The 19,778-nt window shown below is 37.8% G+C and overlaps 1 pseudogene; it reads left to right on the forward strand.

Moving 5' to 3' along the window:
• Positions 1-206: 206 nt before the first annotated feature.
• LOC124509290 (transcription factor BTF3-like) lies at positions 207-5,062 on the forward strand (annotated as a pseudogene).
• The last annotated feature ends 14,716 nt before the right edge of the window (positions 5,063-19,778 follow it).

Consider the following 19,778-nt stretch of genomic DNA (forward strand, 5'->3'; position numbering starts at 1 on the left):
GAGATCATATTCTGTCCAGGGCCTGCCACTCCAGAAAGTGTCTCTGGCATATGCTGTCTGCACTCTGCTGCTGTATTTTGGCTGAAATTTTCCTCTGGTAAGTCCTCTGCAGAGTTTCTCCTTGCTTGCAATGGGGAGTGTTTGGTTGTTGGTCAGAGTATGTTAAATTTTAACTAGTGTGCTCTGGTATTCTTGCTAAAAACGACATGATGGAATTTCCACTAGAAATGAAGCTGTGCAGAACTCTATGGTCAGTAGAAGTGGTAAAAGTGGGGTGTTTGTGCTGGTCTTCAAGGAAAGGAGTCCATTTTGCTGGTTGTCAGGCACACTTGCCACAGAAAAACAGCACCTGCAGAGCACAGGGGAGTGAGGCTTGGTGTAAGTGGTAAAACCATGAGTGTTGGTGCTGTGCTGTTTACTGAAGTTAATTTATGTGAAGGGGGCAAGGAACAGAAATGGCTTCAGCCAGCTCTCTTGTCCTTGAATAGGGGAAGTCACACCCATTGCCATCTGGAAACCCTCCCAGTAGAATGAACCCTCTTCCCTCACATGACCTAGGTATCCCTCAGATCCCTGTTTTCACCCTTTCTGTGTTCAGGCTACTCACCAGGCAGTACTGTGTACTTGTGTTCTATCCCAGACAGGCTGAGTTTTAAAACTCCAAATATTAGGGACCTGGTGTGAAGGGGACACATATTGGTCCTCTAGGGAAAGGTATTGCCATGCTGGGACTGATGCAATTTTGTTACAGAAGGGCAGTTGCACCAAAGTACAGGCATATGGAATTTAGGGTAAAGAAAAGCCAAGAGCCAGGGTCCAGGTTAGCCACCCTCAGCAGGTGTGTCTGCACCTATGCTGAGGGGTGGGATTGTGTAATGGGTCTACCAGCTCCTTTGTTCCTGGAGAAGCAATGCTACCTCTCCGAGATTCACTCCAAGAAGGGAAAAAATCCCTCCTAGTGTATCCCAGGGTATCCTCAGATTGCACCATCTATCTACCTTCCTTTGTCATAATAGCACTGCAGTGCACTCAGGGCTCCACACCAGCCATATGGCTGGTCTCTAAAACTCCACTTTTTGAGTTCCACTGGTTGTAAAAACTCATGAAAATCAGTCCCCCTTGTTTCCCCATCCAATGTCTTTGGGAAAATGTTTTCCTTGAGAGATCCCCTATGTGCTCGTCTCTCTCCTCTCCCAATACCAGGGCTCCCTTCCCTCCGTAACACCTTCTGCCCATTACTCCCCCAAATCATGTCTGTGCACCTCCTACCTTCCACAATGTGGCCTTTTCTCTCCCTCTAGTTATGTAGTTTGTCATGTGAGTCCTCAGATACATTTCTTTGGTATTCAGAATGATTTAATATTCATTTAGCTGTGTTCAAAGGACCAGGCAAGCCAAGGGTCCTCCTACTACTCTTCCATCTTAGCTCTTCCACCAACCTCTCTCTCTCTCTCTCTCTCTCTCTCTCTCTCTCTCGATAGGGTATCTGGATCCAATTCTTCCATCTTAATGCTCTATTTGTAATTTTTTGACGACACTCAAATTGTTTTCCACAGTGTCTGCATCACAGTACATGAGGTATCATTTTTCCCTACATCCTTGCCAAAACCTGTTGTTTCTTGTGTTGTTGATTTTAGCTTATTCTGACAGGTATAAGGTGATATCTCATTGTAGTTTTGATTTGCAGTTCTCTGATGATGAGTGATGGTGAGCATCTTCGCATGTGTCTGTTGGCCATCTGGATGTCTTTTTTAGAGAAATGTCTCTTCATGTCTTCTACCCATTTTTTTAATTGGATTATTTGCTTTTTTTGGGGTGGTGTTGGGTTATCAGTTCTTTATATACTTTGGATACTAACCCCTTAACAGACAAGTCATTTGCAAACATCTTCCATTCTGTAGGTTTGTCATTCAGTTTTGTTGACTTTTTTCTTCACAGTGCAGAAGCTTTTTATTTTGATGAAGTGTTAATAGTTTATTTTTGCTTTTGTTTCCCTTGCTTCAGGAGATACATCTAGAAAGAAGTTGTTGCAGCTGATGTCAGAGAGGTTACTGCCTGTGTTCTCCTCTAGGATTTTTAAATCTTTTTTTTTAATGTTTATTTATTTTTGAGAGAGAGAGAGAGAGAGAGAGAGAGAACGAACAGGGGAGAGACAGAGAGAGACGGACACACAGAATCTAAAGCAGGCTCCAGGCTCTGAGCTGTCAGCACAGAGCCCGATGAGGGGCCCAAACTCATGAACTGCAAAATCATGACCTGAGCTGAAGTCAAATGAGCCACCCAGGCACCCCACTCTGCTAGGATTTTTGTGGATTCAGGTCTCACATTAAGTATTTTATCCATTTTGATTTTATTTTTGTGTATGGTGTAAGAAAATGGTCCAGTTTTATTCTTTTGCATGTTGCTGTCCAGTTTTCCCAACACCATTTGTTGAAGAGACTGTCTTTTTCCCATTAGATATTATTTCCTGCTTTGTTGAAGATTAATTCCGCATATAGCCGTGGGTTTATTTCTGGGTTTTCTATTCTGTTCTATTAATGTATGTGTCTATTTTTGTGCCAGTACCATACTGATTTTTTTTATGTTGAGCTATACTTTTTAATTTTTTATTTATTTTAATTTTTTACAGTCATAAGTGCATTTGTTTATGGTACATCTTTTTAAATATAATTTATTGTCAAATTGATGTCCATACAACACCCAGTGCTTACTCAATGCCCATCACCCACTTGCCCCTCCCACCACTCCCATCAACCAAGTACCATACTGTTTTGAACGCTATAGCTTTGTCATATATCTTGAAGTCAGAAATTGTGATGCTTCCAGCTTTGCTTTTGTTTTTCAAGATTGCTTTGGCTATTTGGGGTCTTTTGTGGTTCCATACAAATTTTAGGATTGTTTGTTCTAGTTCTGTGAGGAGATCTTTCTCCTTCTTTGATTCTTTGGTTGACCCATTCATTGTTTAGCAGTATGTTATCTGTGGTCTTTCCAGATTTTTTCTTGCGGTTGACTTCTAGTTGTATAGCATTGTGGTCAGAAAAGATGCATGGTATGCCTGATCATTTTGAATTTGTTGAAACTTGTTTTGTGGCCTAATATGTGATCTGTTCTGGGGAATATTCCATGTGCACTTGAAAAGAATGTGTATTCTTCTATTTTAAGATGGAATGTTCTGAGTATGCCTGTTAAATCCATCTGGCCCAGTGGATTCAAATCCACTGAATCATTATTGATTTTCTGTTTGGACAATCTGTCTATTGATATAAATGAGATGTTAAAACCCCTGGTATTATTTTATTACTATCTATTAGTTCCCTGAAGTTTATTTTTAAGTATTTTATGTATTTGTGTGTTTTCATGTTGGGTGTGTAAATATTCACAATTTTTATATCTTCTTGTTTGGTTGTCTCCCTTTATTATTATATAGTGTCCTTTATCTCTTGTAATGGTCTTTGTTTTAAAGTCTATTTTGTGCAATATAAGTTTCACTACTCTGGCTTTCTTTTGACATCCATTTGAATAGATCCATCATAAATGCTTCTCTAACGCCTCACTTTCAATATTCTGGTTTCTTTTTTTTTTAATTTTTTTTAACATTTATTTATTTTTGATACAGAGAGAGATAGAGCATGAACAGGGGAGGGTCAGAGAGAGGGAGACACAGAATCTGAAACAGGCTCCAGGCTCTGAGCTGTCAGCACAGAGCCCGACACGGGGCCCGAACTCACAGGCCTCACGGACCGCGAGATCATGACCTGAGCTGAAGTCTGCCGCTCAACCGACTGAGCCACCCAGGCGCCCCAATATTCTGGTTTCTTTAGGTCTAAAGTAAGTCTCTTGTAAGCAGCATATAGAAAAATCTTGTTCTTTTATCCACTCTGTCTCCCTATGTATTATGATTGGATCATTTATCCTATTTAATTCCAAGATTTATTGATAGATATGTATTTATTGCCATTTTGTTAATTTTGTGGTTGTTTTTTAGTATTTGATCATTTCTCTTGGTTTCTTTCATATTTCTTTGGCTTTCGTTAGTGATATACTTGGGTCCCTTTTTCTTTATTGTTTGCATATCTGTTAATGGTGTTTGGTTTGTGGTTATCATTAGGTTTGTATATAATATTTTCTGCATATAGCAATCTATTTTTTTTAATTTTTTTTTAATGTTTATTTATTTTTGAGACAGAGAGAGACAGAGCATGGATGGGGAGGGGCAGAGAGAGAGGGAGACACAGAATCGGAAGCAGGCTCCAGGCTCTGAGCCATTAGCCCAGAGCCTGACACGGGGCTCGAACTCACGAGCCGTGAGATCGTGACCTGAGCTGAAGTCGGACGCTCAACCGACTGAGCCACCCAGGCGCCCCAATAGCAATCTATTTTTAAGTTGGTTGTCACTTAAGTTGAACCCATTCTTTACTTCTCTCCCCCCACCAACAACCAGTTCTAGGTTTATGGCTCAGTCAGTCTCTTTACTGATTTTACATATGTATTTTTTATAGCTTTTGTGTTTTTTCCTTATCCTGCTCTTACTTATGGTCTTTCCTTTCTACTCAGAGTCCCCTTTAACATTTCTTGTAGGACTGGTTTAGTGGTTATAAACTGCAAGCACAGGTTCACATTGGTGGGAAAGGAACAGCTTGCCAAAAGAAGGTGGTTCAGAGAACAGCTACAGCAGATGAAAACAAAACAAAACAAAACAAAACTTCAGTTCTCCTTAAAGAAGTTAAGGGTAAACAATACCTCCGGTATTGAAGAACTAAATATGTTCACAAACCAAGGAACAGTGATCCACTTTAACAACCCTAAAGTTCAGGCATTGCTGGCAGTGAATACTTTTATTATTACAGGCCATACTCAGATAAAGCAGCTTACAGAAATCCTTCCCAGTATCTTAAACCAACTTTATGCAAACAGTCTGACTAGTTTCAGAAGACTGGCTGAATCTCTGCCCAAACAATCTTTGGATGAAAAAGCACAACTTGCTACCAGAAAGGTGGATGATGATGAAATTCTAGATCTTGTGTACAATTTTGATGAAGCTTCAAAGAATGAAGCAAAGTGAATTGAGTCAACTTCTGAAAAAGATAAAACTTGAAGAAGTTTCTGGGAGCTGCTGTTTTATATTATGACTGCTTTTTAAATGTTTGCTCAGGATCTGATAAAATCTAGATCTATTATATGTCTAAGTCCAACCTCTTCAACACTGCAGCTCTTTTCATTATTTGTTTACACACAATTCATTCTGTGCAGCTAATTGGGCTTAAGAAAACTTGAAATAAAGTTTGAAACAATGTTAATAAAGTTATTTGCTTTGTACACAGAAAGGAAAGTTGTTTATAGAAAGCTAATCATGGCATGTAATATGGCTGGTAATCTCTGATGAAGTTTGAATAAAGATTTTAAATGGAAGTATAATGCAAATTAAAAAACAAAACAAAACAAAACACTGAGAACTGATGGAGAGAAACACTAATGCCTGAGATATGCTGGGCTTAAAGTTGGATGTGCTATGGTTTCAGGTGGTCTCACCTTAGGGTCAGGGCAGGTGCATTTGACTATATGTGGGCCAGTGGATTATGCTAGATGAAATTTTTATAATCAAGGTAATAATAGTGACACTGTATGTTTGCATATATATATATATATATATATATATACACATGTCCACTTTGGAGTGAAGGTGTGGGCTGTGATTATATTGCACACATACACTCTCACTATTATTACCTTGATTATAAAAATTTCATCTAGCATGATCCACCTTCAAAACACTAACTCTTCCTGCTTTTCTATTAATAAAACTTACCCATTCTGACCATAGGAAGACATTGACCTTGGCAGGGGCAAATATACAGTCCCTTCCACCAGCCATTGATTGATTGCTCCAGGGAAGGGCACATGGCCCACTCTTTGGATTCTTATAGATAAAAGCTAGACGAAAGAAATGTTTCCCCTGAGTTATGACATTGACAGTCTGTTAGCCTGCAGCTAGCAATATCCACCATCCCTGCCCCTAAAATCAGCTTTTTTTTTGGGAGAAGAATGAACTAAGGCAGAGACAATAAGAGAGAGAGAACAGGGCACAAATCGCTCATTTGAAACTCCAGTTCCTTTTGAAGTTTGCAGTTGGTTTAAGCTGCTTCAAGATGGGTTTTTGTTGCTTGCCACCAAAGGCTCACTGATAATTATGTCAATACTCAAGCTAAGTTGCCCGAATCCACCTAGCTATGAGGTCTATATCAAATCCATGCCCAGGTCTGTTTGTTCCAAAGATGCCTCTTCTCGTGTACCATAAAGATCTCTCAGGGGAGGATGGAAGAGAGAGGGTTCATTGGAAGAGAGCTGGTATTTGGCCTTAGATCCAGCTGCCACAAAGCTGGGGCTTTTAATGCTGTGCCACCTCCTTTCTGACCCTCCCACCAGGCCAGACATCAGGCTGAGATGTATCAAACAACAGGCACTCAAAGTCTTGTTTATTTGTCTGCGAAGGCTTGTTAGATGAACGAATCATCCTCTTTTTCTTCATCTGTCAACAGGAGAGAGTGAAAGATACATGGCTTCTCACTAATGACCTGGGGAAACATGAGTGTGTTACACATTCTGACTTGATGAATGGGATGAGCTATGTGGGTCAGGACACCAAATTGGCTTCCTTCCTGTCCTGGCCAAGGTGCTAGTGACCCCTTCCCCATTTACCCTCCAGTGTAGGAAATGGGAACAACTCCTGGGTGTTGGGAACATTTTAAGGCTCAAAGAAGCTCACATTGACTTCAGGAGGCCTCCATTCTCTTGGCTTCAACCAAACACCAGACTTGGCCTCACACTCTGGGGTTGATCTTCACCTTAACATAGGGAATAAGACTGCTGACTCCAATCTTTGGGAAATCTGATATAAGTATTGCTACTTCAGCTTTATTTTTACACCCATTTGCACTGAAGGGTCAGAGAATGTAACATGGCCATATTTCTCCAGAGCATTAATGATAGACTGTGTATCTTTCCCCCACTCCTATTGACAGATGAGGAAACACAGGATCATCAGTTCATCTAACAAGCCTTCTCAGACAAATAAAAACCAAGCTTGGTGCCAGCTTGGAAGTAGAAAAACTTCCCACAGTGAAATAAGTAAGCCATGATAGGCCCGAGGAGCCAAGAAAAAGTGAGAAGTGAGTGGCAATGCTGGTGACAGGTGGAATCCTCCTGTGATTGCTATTGTCACTTTCAATCTGCAGGTGCTTTAGGTCTAAAATGATTCTCTTTTAGGTAGCATATAAATGGGTCCTTTTTTTTCCATTCAGTTACCTTATATCTTTGATTGGAGCATTTAGTCCATTGACAATCAAAGATATTTGATAGAAGAGATGTATTTATTGCCATTTTACTACTTGTTTTGTCATTGTTTCTGGAGATTTTTTTTTCCTGATCCTTTCTAGGCTTTGTCACTTTTGTCTCTCCTTGCACCTCAAAGAGTCCTCTTTCATATATCTTGCTGGGCTGGTTTAGTGGTCACAAACTCATTTAGTTTTTATTTATCTGGGAAATGCTTTATCTCTTCTTCTATTCTGAATGATAGCCTTGCTAGAAAGAGTATTCTTAGCTTCAGGTCATTTCCTTTTATAACTTTGAAAGTATCTTCTGGGGTGCAAAATTCCTGCTGAAAAATCTGCTGATAGCTTTATGAGGTTTCCCTTGCATGTAACTGTCTTTTCCGTTGCTACTTTTAAATTTACTTTCTTTATCACTACTTTTTGTCATTTTAATTACTGTCTTGGTGTGGACTTCTTATGGTTGATTTTTGAGGGTGAGTTTTTGTGCCTACTGGATCTGGATACCTGATTCCTTCCCCAGATTACAGAATCAGCTATTATTTCTTCAAATAAATTTTCTGCCCCATTTCCTGTGTCTTCTTCTGGGATCTCTATAATGTGAATGTTATGGTCAGTGGTGTCATTGAGTTCCCTAAGACTATTCTCAGTTAGCATAATTTTTCCCTCTCATTTGCCCAGCTTGATTACTTTCCATTACTCTGTCTCCCAAGTCATTAATGTGCTCCTCTGCTTCCTCTAACCTGCTATTTATTCTAATAAGTGTATTTTTAATTCCATTTAAATTAATCATTTTGGATTAATTCTTTGACATATCTTTGTTAAGGGTCTCATTGATGTGCTCCACTCTTTGGTCAAGTCCAGTAAGTATCTTTATGATCATTACTTTAAACTCTTTATCATATATATTACTTATTTCCATTTCACTTAAGTCTCTTCCTGTGATTTTGTCCTGTTCTTTCTTTTGGGACATATTTCTCTGTGTTGTGTCTTTACTTTGTCTAACTCTCTGTGTCTGTTTATGTGTGTTTGGAAAGTCAGGTACATTTCTTGCTCTTGAAGATAATGGCTTTATAAAACAGAGGTATTGCAGTGCCTTGCAGTGCAGTGTCCTATGCTCTCTAGTCCTGGCATTTCAGGGAATGTCTCCTATGTGTGTTGTCTATGGCCTGCTGTTGAGTCCTGACCTCTTTTCCCTTCAGTACTGATGTCTTCAGAGTCTCTTTTTGCCTGCTGTGGACAGTGTTTGGTCCCCAGGTGGGTGGAGTATTTTTAACACATTATGTACTGGTCTGTTTGGAAATGAATTTTTCCAATGCCACAGCTGCCAGAACTGGGGTCCTGCAAAATGTGCAGATCAGGAGAAGGGGTGTTGTGGTGGGGTTTGTTCAGGTCTTCTATGAGAAGGGGCATGCAGCACAAGGACTGAGGCAAGTGTGATTGGGAAGGGTAGAGCCTCCAAAGCATGGGGTGATAAGACTTGGTGTTAACAAGTTAAATAGCAAGTGTAGACGCTATGCTGGTTCCTGTGATGGCCTTGTGTTTATGGTGAGGGGTAGGTGAGGAAAATGGCACCTGCCAGCTCTTTTGTTCCTGAAGGGGTCTCCCTGTGATCCTTCCCTCTCCAAGCCACACTCTGAGATGAGTAAATCACTCTCCTTCCTGTTTGACCCTGATGTTTTTCAAACTGCTGCTTCCAGGTTATATCTCTGAGAGCTGTTTGTCGTGTTGTCTCTTTCAAGGTGGGACTTCACTTCCCAATGCCATTGGGGCTCCCCCCAGAGCCAAGCCAATTTTCTAAATTCCAGGCTTTAATTCCTACTGGCTGTAAGAACTCATGAAATTCTTTCCCTCTCATTTTCTAACCAAATGTTATGGGGATTCATCTAATTTATGGGGGCTACCTGGTGTGAAAGTCTGTTTTTCAACCCTCTCTGTACCATCATCTCCTTCCCCATGGTCTCCTCTGTTTAGCTTCCAAATCATGTCTCCACTCTTCCTGCCTTCTTCAATGTGGCCCCTTTTCTACGTTTAGTTCTAGAGTTTGTTCTACCAGTCTTCAGATCCTTTTCTGGGTTATTTATACTGATCTCAATGTTATCTGATAGTATTCATGGGATGAGGTGAGCTTAGGGCCCTTCTACTTCACCTTCTTCCAAGACTGCAATATTGTTACTTCCTAATGGAAATACATTGTCTTAAGAACCTAAGCTTCATTTGTCCAAGAGATAACTGCAGTTGTCTATCTCTATTGCATGGGCCTATCTTCAGGAATTATGAAAGCTAATAATCTATTTATGTGATTCTAATATTTTTGAACCTATAGAATTTTTATTTTGCAAATGACTGTAACAAAACAAAAAAAAATTAAGTACCACATTGATAACCAGTTCATCATTTAACTTTTACTGAGAACCATTAGTTGAAGAGCTAACATTACAGGAGGTTTGTTATCTTCCAAAGGCAATTCTCAAGCAACCCTAGATGTATCAGTCACTTTAACCTTTAATAAACAGATTTCTCAGAAAATGAAAATATTTGGGCAAATCACCATTTAAATTTTAAACTATTTTCTTATATTTTATTTTTGCATATATCTTGACAACAGGAAGTCTCTGATAATGTGTTTCTTCACAGTAGAAACTAATACTAAAAAAGTATACCTTTTACATATCAATTTAAGAAATTGTGGGGCGCCTGGGTGGCTCAGTCGGTTAAGTGTCCAACTTCAGCTCAGGTCATGATCTCACAGTCTGTGAGTTCGAGCCACGCGTCGGGCTCTGTGCTGACAGCTCAGAGCCTGGAGCCTGCTTCGGATTCTGTGTCTCCCTCTCTTTCTGCCCCTCCCCCGCTCATGCTCTGTCTCTTTCTTTCTGTCAAAAATAAACAAACATTAAAAAATTTAAAAAAATCGTATTATGCTTTGTTCTGCATGCATCTCAAAGTGAAAGCCTCCTCTGGTCCTAATGACAGGTGCCTGGCACAAAAGATAACACAGCCTGGTGCTACTGTAGGATGGCAGCCAAAATACTTTGTACAAAATACTACTGGCAGTAGTTTGCATAGGCAGACAGCCTGCCCTCTGACCCTTATTTGGCTAAAGCTTAGCAGTCAAACATGTAGCAATCAGATTTTTTCATTTCTCCAAGAACAGCTTCATTATTATAAGTCAAAAATATACTTTTAAAATATAAAATTATTCATTTTTCAGTCTACTTTGTAGCCTGAGGCAGCCATCAACAGAAAGAAAAAGAAAAAAGAACATTCAGAGTGAGAAAAGTGATGAGAGATGGAGAAAAGCCAAATGTGGGAAGTCAGGATGAAGAAATAGTAGGTAACCTGGCAGAAGTGACTGCAGAATTACTTTGGCAAATAGTAACAACGAAAGTTAATTTTTAGCATGCAAATAGTTTACTGAACAGGAGTGGTGATGAAGAAAGGAGGGGGAGGAAGCAGAAAGATAGAGTAGGAAAGGAGCCTAAAGCAGATTAGAAGTTGTCAGTGAAATGCACTTTAGGAAATATAGCAAAAGACACGTAAGCTACACATTTAGTCTTTCTTACTGCAGAATGTCTCACCAACTCATGTTAAAGTTTCTTGTGACATTTGTTTAACCAATTATTAATTCTATGCTTTAGGTAATTCATATTTTTCTATAGGTCTCATGTAAATACCATGTTGCTTTTGAAGTTTTTATCTCTTTAAATCACAAATGATTTACAAATATTAGTTTTTCTACTCTTCTGTTTTAAAATTCACAAATTGGAGAATGTGGGGGTTTTGTGGGTTTTTTTGGCTCAGTTTTCTAAGAGCAGTCTTAAAACCTTTGGTATGCTTTTGGCTCTTGAGGTTGTATATTCTTCAATATATACTGCTATGGTGGTGGTTCTTCCAGCTTTATAATGCACTATTTAAAAAATGAAAGTGGACAGTTTGGGGCTTTGATTCACAGCGGGAATGTTTTTCTTATTTTTTATGCTTTACTAGTCAATGGGCACTTTTGAAGGGCTGATGGGGGTAGGAGAGAACAAAAGCCTGAGAAAGAAAGCTTTTGGATTATAATGGACAAGAAGTACAGTAGTCAGAAAGATCAGCATGGCACTACCTTGATTCTACATTCCTTTAGTATATGAAATGGCCCTTAGCACCACAAGGGGAAAAAATGCCAGCTTTTGTAACAAGGAAAGAATGCAAATGTCAGTAGATTGAATAACAGAGATAACACCTATATAAACACAATATATTATCTCTTAATATTGTTCCCAGGTTCAGATGCTTATATTCTATGAGCCTGCTGATACAAGCCCTAGTAGGAAAGGTATAAGGAAGGAAAGAGAGCTACCCTGGAAAACAAGAGCACATGCAGCAGTTCAAAACATGTAACTGCTTTTGAACATTGGCAAGGCCACAGTCACAGCGGCTTTAATTGACCTGGTTTGTATGGAAAAGGTATACAAGAACAAAAAATAAGAGTACTATCAACAAATGAGAAAAAAAGAAACAACTTTGCTCAAGAACAAAAAAAATACATTTTCATTTATTTCTGATATTTCAGCAATCCCTGAGGTAGAATATGTTAGTCAACCATGGCCTTTATATACAAAAAGACTGCCTTTGATTACCTCCTTCTTACCAAATCATAACCAGTCTATTGTCAGCCAGGTCATAGCAGAGAGCTCCTTTAATGCAGCATGTATGATGCCTGGATTATCTTTTATGCCTGGGGATTTATTGGCTGTGGCAGGACTTGTTTTTAATGACGGTCAGAAAGAGAAGAGATGTGTGATTAATTTGAATGAAAATATTTTATTTATTTTACAAAAAAGTATGATTTTTTTAATGTTTATTTTTGAGAGAGAATGAGACAGCGAGCATGAACAGTGGAGGGACAGAGAGAGGGAGGCACAGAATCTGAAGCAGGTTCCAGGCTTTGTGAGCTTGATGTGGGGCTTGGACTCACAAACTGCAAGATCATGATTTGAGGTGAAATCAGATGCTTAACCAACTGAGCCACCCACAAGCCCCATAAAGTATATAATTTTTGAAAAAAATCAAATAGAGAAATATAAGCATTTAAAAGTAAAAGTATGTTCTCCTTTCTCCTCATTCACACTCTAAAGAAAGGAACATCAATAACATTTTACTATGTATCCTTTAGCATTTTTTAGGTTACATACAAGTACATCTACATTTATGTAAACATACACATTACATACACCAAATGCTTTATACATTGACATATAAATGTTTTATAAATTTTTAAATTAAAATATTTCTAGATTAGTATATTTTATATATTATATGTGATATATTACATACATTTTATATATTTACATATATTTAAGATGTTTTTTTCTTATAAAAATTAAATCAAATTCTAAACTTTCTGTGCAACTTTTTTCGGTTGATATATCAAAGATTAACTTTTCTGTAAGGGTATACAAATATCTCACATTCTTTATGATGGATGCAAAAGATCCCATTCTATGTGTAACATTTTATTTAGTCTTCTGATATGAACATTTTGGTGTTTCCAGTCTGTTGCTATTAAAAAGTAATGCTACAGTGAATGTCCTTTGGCATATGTCTTTGCATAGTCATGCATTAATTTGGTATAATAGATGCTTTTTATTATTCATTATGTATATCAGGTATTGTTTGATATGATTAAAATAGCTATAATATATATGTAATAAATGAAGCACAATAACAAAAAGAATAACAATAGATCCACTACTGAACTTAAGAAATAAAGCATTATGATTCCTTTGTGCTCCTTTCCTATCCCCATTCCATTCTCTGGCCTCCATTGCCTGCAACCCACTTAGAGTTTGTGGAATTTTTGTATTTTACTTTTTGAATGTATTTTCTCTTATTATTGAATGCATAAGTGATGTACTTTATTTGCATATTTTTGGCATTTATAAACATTTTATTTTGTTGTGTGCACTCTGTCACTTGTTTTATTTCCATCAATATTATGATAAGAGTTTGTGTACATTGTTGTATGTAGCTTGGTCCATTCATTTTCACTTTCAAACATTCTAATTTGTAACTGTCTTGCAATTTATTGATCCGTTCTGCATTGCTGGATCATATAATATGTGCATATTCAATTTTCTGAGACTGCAAAGTTGTTTTCCAAAATGATTATAGAATTTCAAGCTTTCAGAAGTAGAGTATTAGAATATGAGTATTATGGTTGTTCCAAATTTGTGTTTCATCACATTTTTTAATTTTAACAAATTTCTTAATTTTTGCCAATTTTTTCAGTGTGTCTCAATTTGCTAGTAATTTGAATCTCTCTGATTCTTAATGAGACTAATTTTTTAAAAAACATATTTTAATGGTCTTTTGTTTTTCCTATTCTGTGAAATGGTTACACATGCTTCTGCTCAGTTTTCTACAGAGCTGTTTGTCTTTTTCTTTTTATTTTTTTTTAAATTTTTTTTTCAACGTTTATTTATTTTGGGGACAGAGAGAGACAGAGCATGAACGGGGGAGGGGCAGAGAGAGAGGGAGACACAGAATCGGAAGCAGGCTCCAGGCTCTGAGCCATCAGCCCAGAGCCCGATGCGGGGCTCGAACTCATGGACCGCGAGATCGTGACCTGGCTGAAGTCGGACGCTTAACCGACTGCGCCACCCAGGCGCCCCGTGTCTTTTTCTTTTTAAAAAATTTTCTTATGTTTTATTTATTTTTGACAGCAAGAGAGACAGAGCACGAGCCAGGGAGGGGCAGAGAGAGGAGACACAGAATCCGAAACAGGCTCCAAGCTCTGAGCTGTTAGCAAAGAACCCAACACGGGGCTCGAACTCACAGACTGTGAGATCATGACCTGAGATGAAGTCAAATGCTTAACTGACTGAGCCACCCAGGTACCCTGAGCTGTTTGTCTTTTTGTTATTGATTTGTGAGAATTCTTTATATTCTAGATACTAAAATTTTGTCCATTTTACATTTTTCAAATATATTTGCCCAGTTTTTAGTTTGTCTTCCCACTTTCTTTATTGTGTCTTTTCATAAGCAGACATCCTTAGTTTGATGTAGTGAAATTAATCTCATATTTTAGGTAAGCCTTTTAGTTTTCTGTGTATCTTAAAAAAATGTCCTTACTTTGAGGCCATAATGTTATTCTTCTGTAAGTTTCCAAGTTTTGACTTTCACACTTAGAACTTAATCATTCAAAAATTGATTTGGGGGGACACCTTGGCAGCTCAATTGGTTAAGCTCAATTGGTGACTCTTGGTTTCAGCTCAGGTCATGATATCACAGATTGTGAGTTCAAGCCCCACATTGGACTCTGCAATTACAGCATGGAGCCTATTTGGGATTCTCTCTCTCTCTCTCTCTCTCTCGCAACCTCCTCCAATCATGCTGTCTCTCACTTTATCTCTGTCTTTCAAAATAAATATATAAACTTAAAAAAAAGAAATTTATTTTGGCGTTGGTGATATAAGTATACAAGCTTTTAAATATAATTATAATTAAGTATAATTATAAATATAAATGTCTCAGCACAACTTATGAAATAGCCCATCATTTCTTTACTGATATGTTATAGCATCTCAGTCATATATTGTTTCCACATATGCCACAGTGTAGTCAAGTCTATATTCCAAAGATAGCTATATGAATATAGCCCATTTAACTTGTTCTTCTTACACATAGCTGGAGTCTACTTTTTCTCCGTCTGTGTCTGGCCATGTCACTGACTACAGTGGAAGTAACATTAGTTGAATTCTGAGGCTAGAACATAAAAGACTATGCAGCTTCCTTCTGCTTGGCTGTCTCAGAATGTGTGCCCTTTGAGCCTTAAGATGACATGGAATAAAACATAACCAAGGAGGTGAAAGAATTGTAGTTCAAAAATTATAAACCACTGATGAAAGAAATTGAAGATAACACAAACAAATGGAAAGTATTCCATGCTCATAGATGAAAAGAACCACTATTGTTAAACTGTTCATACTATCCAAAGTAATTTACAGATTTAATGCAATTCCTATCAGAATACCAATAGCATTTTTCACAGAACTAGAACAAACGATCCTAAAATGTGAATGGAACCACAAACAACCCCAAAGAGCCAAAGCAATCTTGAGGAAAAAAAAAATAACAAACCTTGAAATATCAGAATTCCAGATTTCAAGATATACAATAAAGCTGTAGTAATCAAAATTGTATGGTACTGCCACAAAAATAGACACATAGATCAATAGAACAGAATAGAGCCCAGAAATAAACCCACACATTTATGGTCATTTAATCTTTGACAAAGGAAACAAGAATATACAATGGGAAAAAGTCTATTAAACAAATGGTGTTGGAAAAAACTGGATAGCTACATGCAAAAGAATGAAATGGGACCACTTTCTTGTACCATCTGCAAAAAAAAGTTCAAAATAGATTAAAGACCTAAATATGAGACCTGAAATCATAAAAATCCTAAAAGAGAACATAGGCGGTAATATCTCTCACTTTGGCCATGGAAATATTTTCCAAGACATGTCTCCTCTAGCAATGGAAACAAAAACAAAATTCAACTATTGGGCTTCATCAAAATAAAAAAGTTTTTGCACAGCAAAGGAAACCATCGACAACAAAAAAGGCAGCATACTGAATGGGAGAAGATATTTGCAAAAGACATATCAAATAAGGGATTAATAACCAAAATATATAAATAATTTATACAACTCAACACCTAAATAAATAAATAAATAAATTTCCAATTAAAACTAGGAAGAAGGTAGACTTGGTCAAGAAAGTTGAAGAGTATGGTGACTCTTAGCTTGCCTCCTTACTTGAACACAGCTAGATAAATATCAAATCATTCTTAAAACCCCAGAAGTTGATCTGAGGATTGAAAGAACAAAGCTGAGTGTGTACAAACAAAAAATGGCTACCTCGTGGAAGGTAGGAAATTCAGTTTATTTGTGGGAGAAAAGAGCTGTGGGTGTTGCAAGGGGACGAAGTCCTAACCACAGAGAGAGGAGTGAAAGAGAGAGAGGGAAAGAAAGTTTTTTTAAAAAGAGTGAAAACATGCACAGGGGATGGCACAAGAAAATTCTTCCCCAAAACAATTGACTGGGAACAAGGAGAGGGTTTAAATACTACAAGCACTTTATAAATAGTGCAGCACAGAGTCTGAAATTTCAGAGGTCAGCACAATAGCCTGGGATGTGTCTGGCAGTGCTCTGATGGGGAAGGAGGGCAGAGATCTGGTATCAGGCAGCATGGTCTGAGGATCCCCTGGAATGCAGGGGGACAAATAGCTCCCCTGCTTGGAGTGCATTTGATAGAGGTGATATGGCCTCTCTTAAGGGCAAAGGACCCAAAGGGTTACTTTGAGCTGCCCCATTCATCAGCATAAGATCTAAGATGCCTGCTGGCTGAACGCAGGAAATCAATCCACTGGGCCATTGCAAAACTATTTTCTGGGACAAGACAGGTCCTAGTGCAGCAAGAACTTCACCCAGAAGATCATTACAGGGCCTCATCACAGGGTGTCTCTGAAGTTTGGAATTTTGAAATGCAGCCACACTTGAGATAAAACAAAGGTCTGTCCTGTCTGTCAGGCAGATGGCTCGGACACAGACAGGGTGAGGAGGGGATCTGACGGAAGCTGGGGAAACAGGAAGGGGGATTATTTCCTCATTTGTGAGGGCATCTTGAGGAATGGTGGGCATGAACTCTCTGCCCCAGAGACAAGAGAGCAAGATGAAGCCATTTTCACCCCTATTCCACCAGCACTGAGGACCTCAGTGAGGTAAACAGTGCCACCAAGTGGAGACTTGGGTCACTACACCAGGCTCTGCCCTCCTGCCCCCTATAGGAGCATGTCCACTAGGGCAAGTCAGCCTGAGAATCTCAACCGGCTCTTCCCTCAGAAGACAAGTACAAACCACTCACATGCACCAAGTCTGGTGATCTTTGAGTGCTGCAAAGCTTTGAGTTCTGCAAAGCTTCATTTCTAAGGGGAAATAGAATCTGACGTCCCTTTTATTTATTTTTCTAATTTAAAAATGTTAAATTTTTACTATAGATAGATAGATAGATATATGTTATTTTTTTGGATCCAGCTTCTTTTAACAAGCAGACCAAACCACACCTAGATCTAGATTATCTAGATTTTTTTTTCCTGGATGAAGTGAAAAGATAGGAATTCACCACCAAAGAGAGAATAGGAAGTAGAAATTATGATCAGGGATTTAATTAATACAGATATAAGTAAGATGTCTGATCCAGAATTTATAACAATAATTATGAGGATACTAGCTGGACTTGAAAAAAGCATAGAAGACACTAGAGAGTCTCTTACTGCAGAGATAAGAGAACTAAAATCTACTGAGGATAAATTTAAAAATGCTATAACTAAGATGGAAACCCAAATGGATGCCATAGTAATGAGAATGGGCAAAAGAGAAGAATGAATTGGTGATATAGAAGATAAAATTATTCAATATAATGAAACTGAAAAGAAGAGGAAAAGGAAGGTATTGTATCATGAACATAGACTTAGAGAACTCAGCAACTTTTTAAAACATAATAACATCAGCATCATAGGATTCTCAGAAGATGAAGAAAGAAAAAAAGACATAAGGTTGATGGGAGTAAATTATAGTTGAAAACTTCCCCAATCTAAGGAAGGATATGGATATTGAAATCCAAGAAGCATAGAGAACTCACATTAAAATCAACAAAAACCAACAATCATCTGGACATATCATAGTCAAATTCACAAAATAACAGAGAAGGAAAAAAATCCTGAAAGAAGCATGGGAAAAAATGTCCTTAAGCTACAAGTAAAGACAGATCAGGTTTGCAGTAGATCTGTCCAAAGAAACATGGTGGGTCAGAAGGGAATGGCAGGATATATTCAATGTGTTGAGTGGGAAAAATATTCACCAAGAATACTTTATCCAGCAAAGCTGTCATTCGCAATAGAATGAGAGATTAAGTGTATCCCACACAAACAAAAACTAAAGGAGTTTATGACCACTAAGCCAGCCTTGTAAGAAATATTAAAAGGGACTCTCTGAATGGGGGATAAAAACAAAAGCAACAAAGACTAGAAAGGGAGAGAGAGAGAGAGAGAGAGAGAGAAAAGAGAAAAAAAGAAAGGAATAGAGAACATTACCAGAAACACCAACATTACAGGTAACACAATGACAGTAAACTTATATATATCAATAATCATTCTGAATGTAAATGGACTAAATGCTCCAATGAAAAGACATAGCATGTAAGAATGGATAAAAAGTAGACCCATCTCTATGCTGCTTGCAAGAGACTCATTTTAGACTTAAAGGCACCTACAGATTAAAAGCAAGGGGATGGAATAACATCTATCCTGGTAATGGCCATAAAAAGAAAACCAGAGTAGGAATACTTATATCAGACAACTAGATTTTAAACCAAAGACTGTAATAAGAGATGAAGAAGGGCTCTATATCATAATTTAGTCTATTCAGCAACAAGATCTAACAATTGTAAATATTTATGCTCTCAACTTGAGAGCACCCAAATATGTAAATCAATTAATCACAAACATGAAACTCATTGATAATAATACATTAATAGTAGGGGACAATAACACCACACTGACAGCAATGGAAAGATCACCTAGGCAGGAAATCAACAATGAAATAATGGCTTTGAATGACACACTGGACCAGATGGACTTAATGGATATATTCAAAACATTTCATACTAAAGCAACAGAATACACGTTCTTCTTAAGTGCACATGGAGTATATCTCTAGAATATTTCCCATACTCAGTCACAAAGCAGCCCTTCACAAGAACAAAAAGATCAAGAGTGTACCATGCATATGTTCAGATCACAATGCTCTGAAACTTGAAGTCAATCATAAGAAAAACTTTGGAGAGGTCTAAAATGCATGGAGGTTAAAGAACATCTTACTAAAGTATGTATGGGTTAACCATGAAATTAAAGAAGAAAAAAAAAACACACATGAAAGCCAATGAAAATGAAAACACGACAGGACAAAAGCTTTGGGATTCAGCAAAGGCAGTCCTATTAGGAATTATATTGCAATACAGGTCTACCTCAAAACAAGAAAAGTCTCCAATACACAGCCTAACCTTACCTTACACCCAAAGGAGCTAGAAAAGAAACAATAAATAAAACCTAAAGCCAGCAAAAGAAGGGAAATAATAAAGATTAGATCAGAAATAAATGATATAGAAACAAACAAACAAACAAAAACAAACAGGAGAACAACTCAACAAAACTAAGAGCTGCTTATTTGAAATAATTAATAAAATTGATAACCCCTTGCCAGATTTGGCAAGAGAGAGAGAGAGAGAGAGAGAGAGTGAGAGAGAGAGAGAGAGAGAAGGACTTAACTAAATAAAATCATGAACGAAAGAGGATATATCACAACCAAAACCATAGAAATACAAAAAATTATAAGAGAATGTTATGAA

The sequence above is a fragment of the Lynx rufus genome, unplaced genomic scaffold, assembly GCF_022079265.1.
Source record: "Lynx rufus isolate CCGP_SWC_20201006 ecotype Redwood Valley unplaced genomic scaffold, mLynRuf1.p SCAF_14, whole genome shotgun sequence".
Classification (NCBI taxonomy): Eukaryota; Metazoa; Chordata; class Mammalia; order Carnivora; family Felidae; genus Lynx; species Lynx rufus.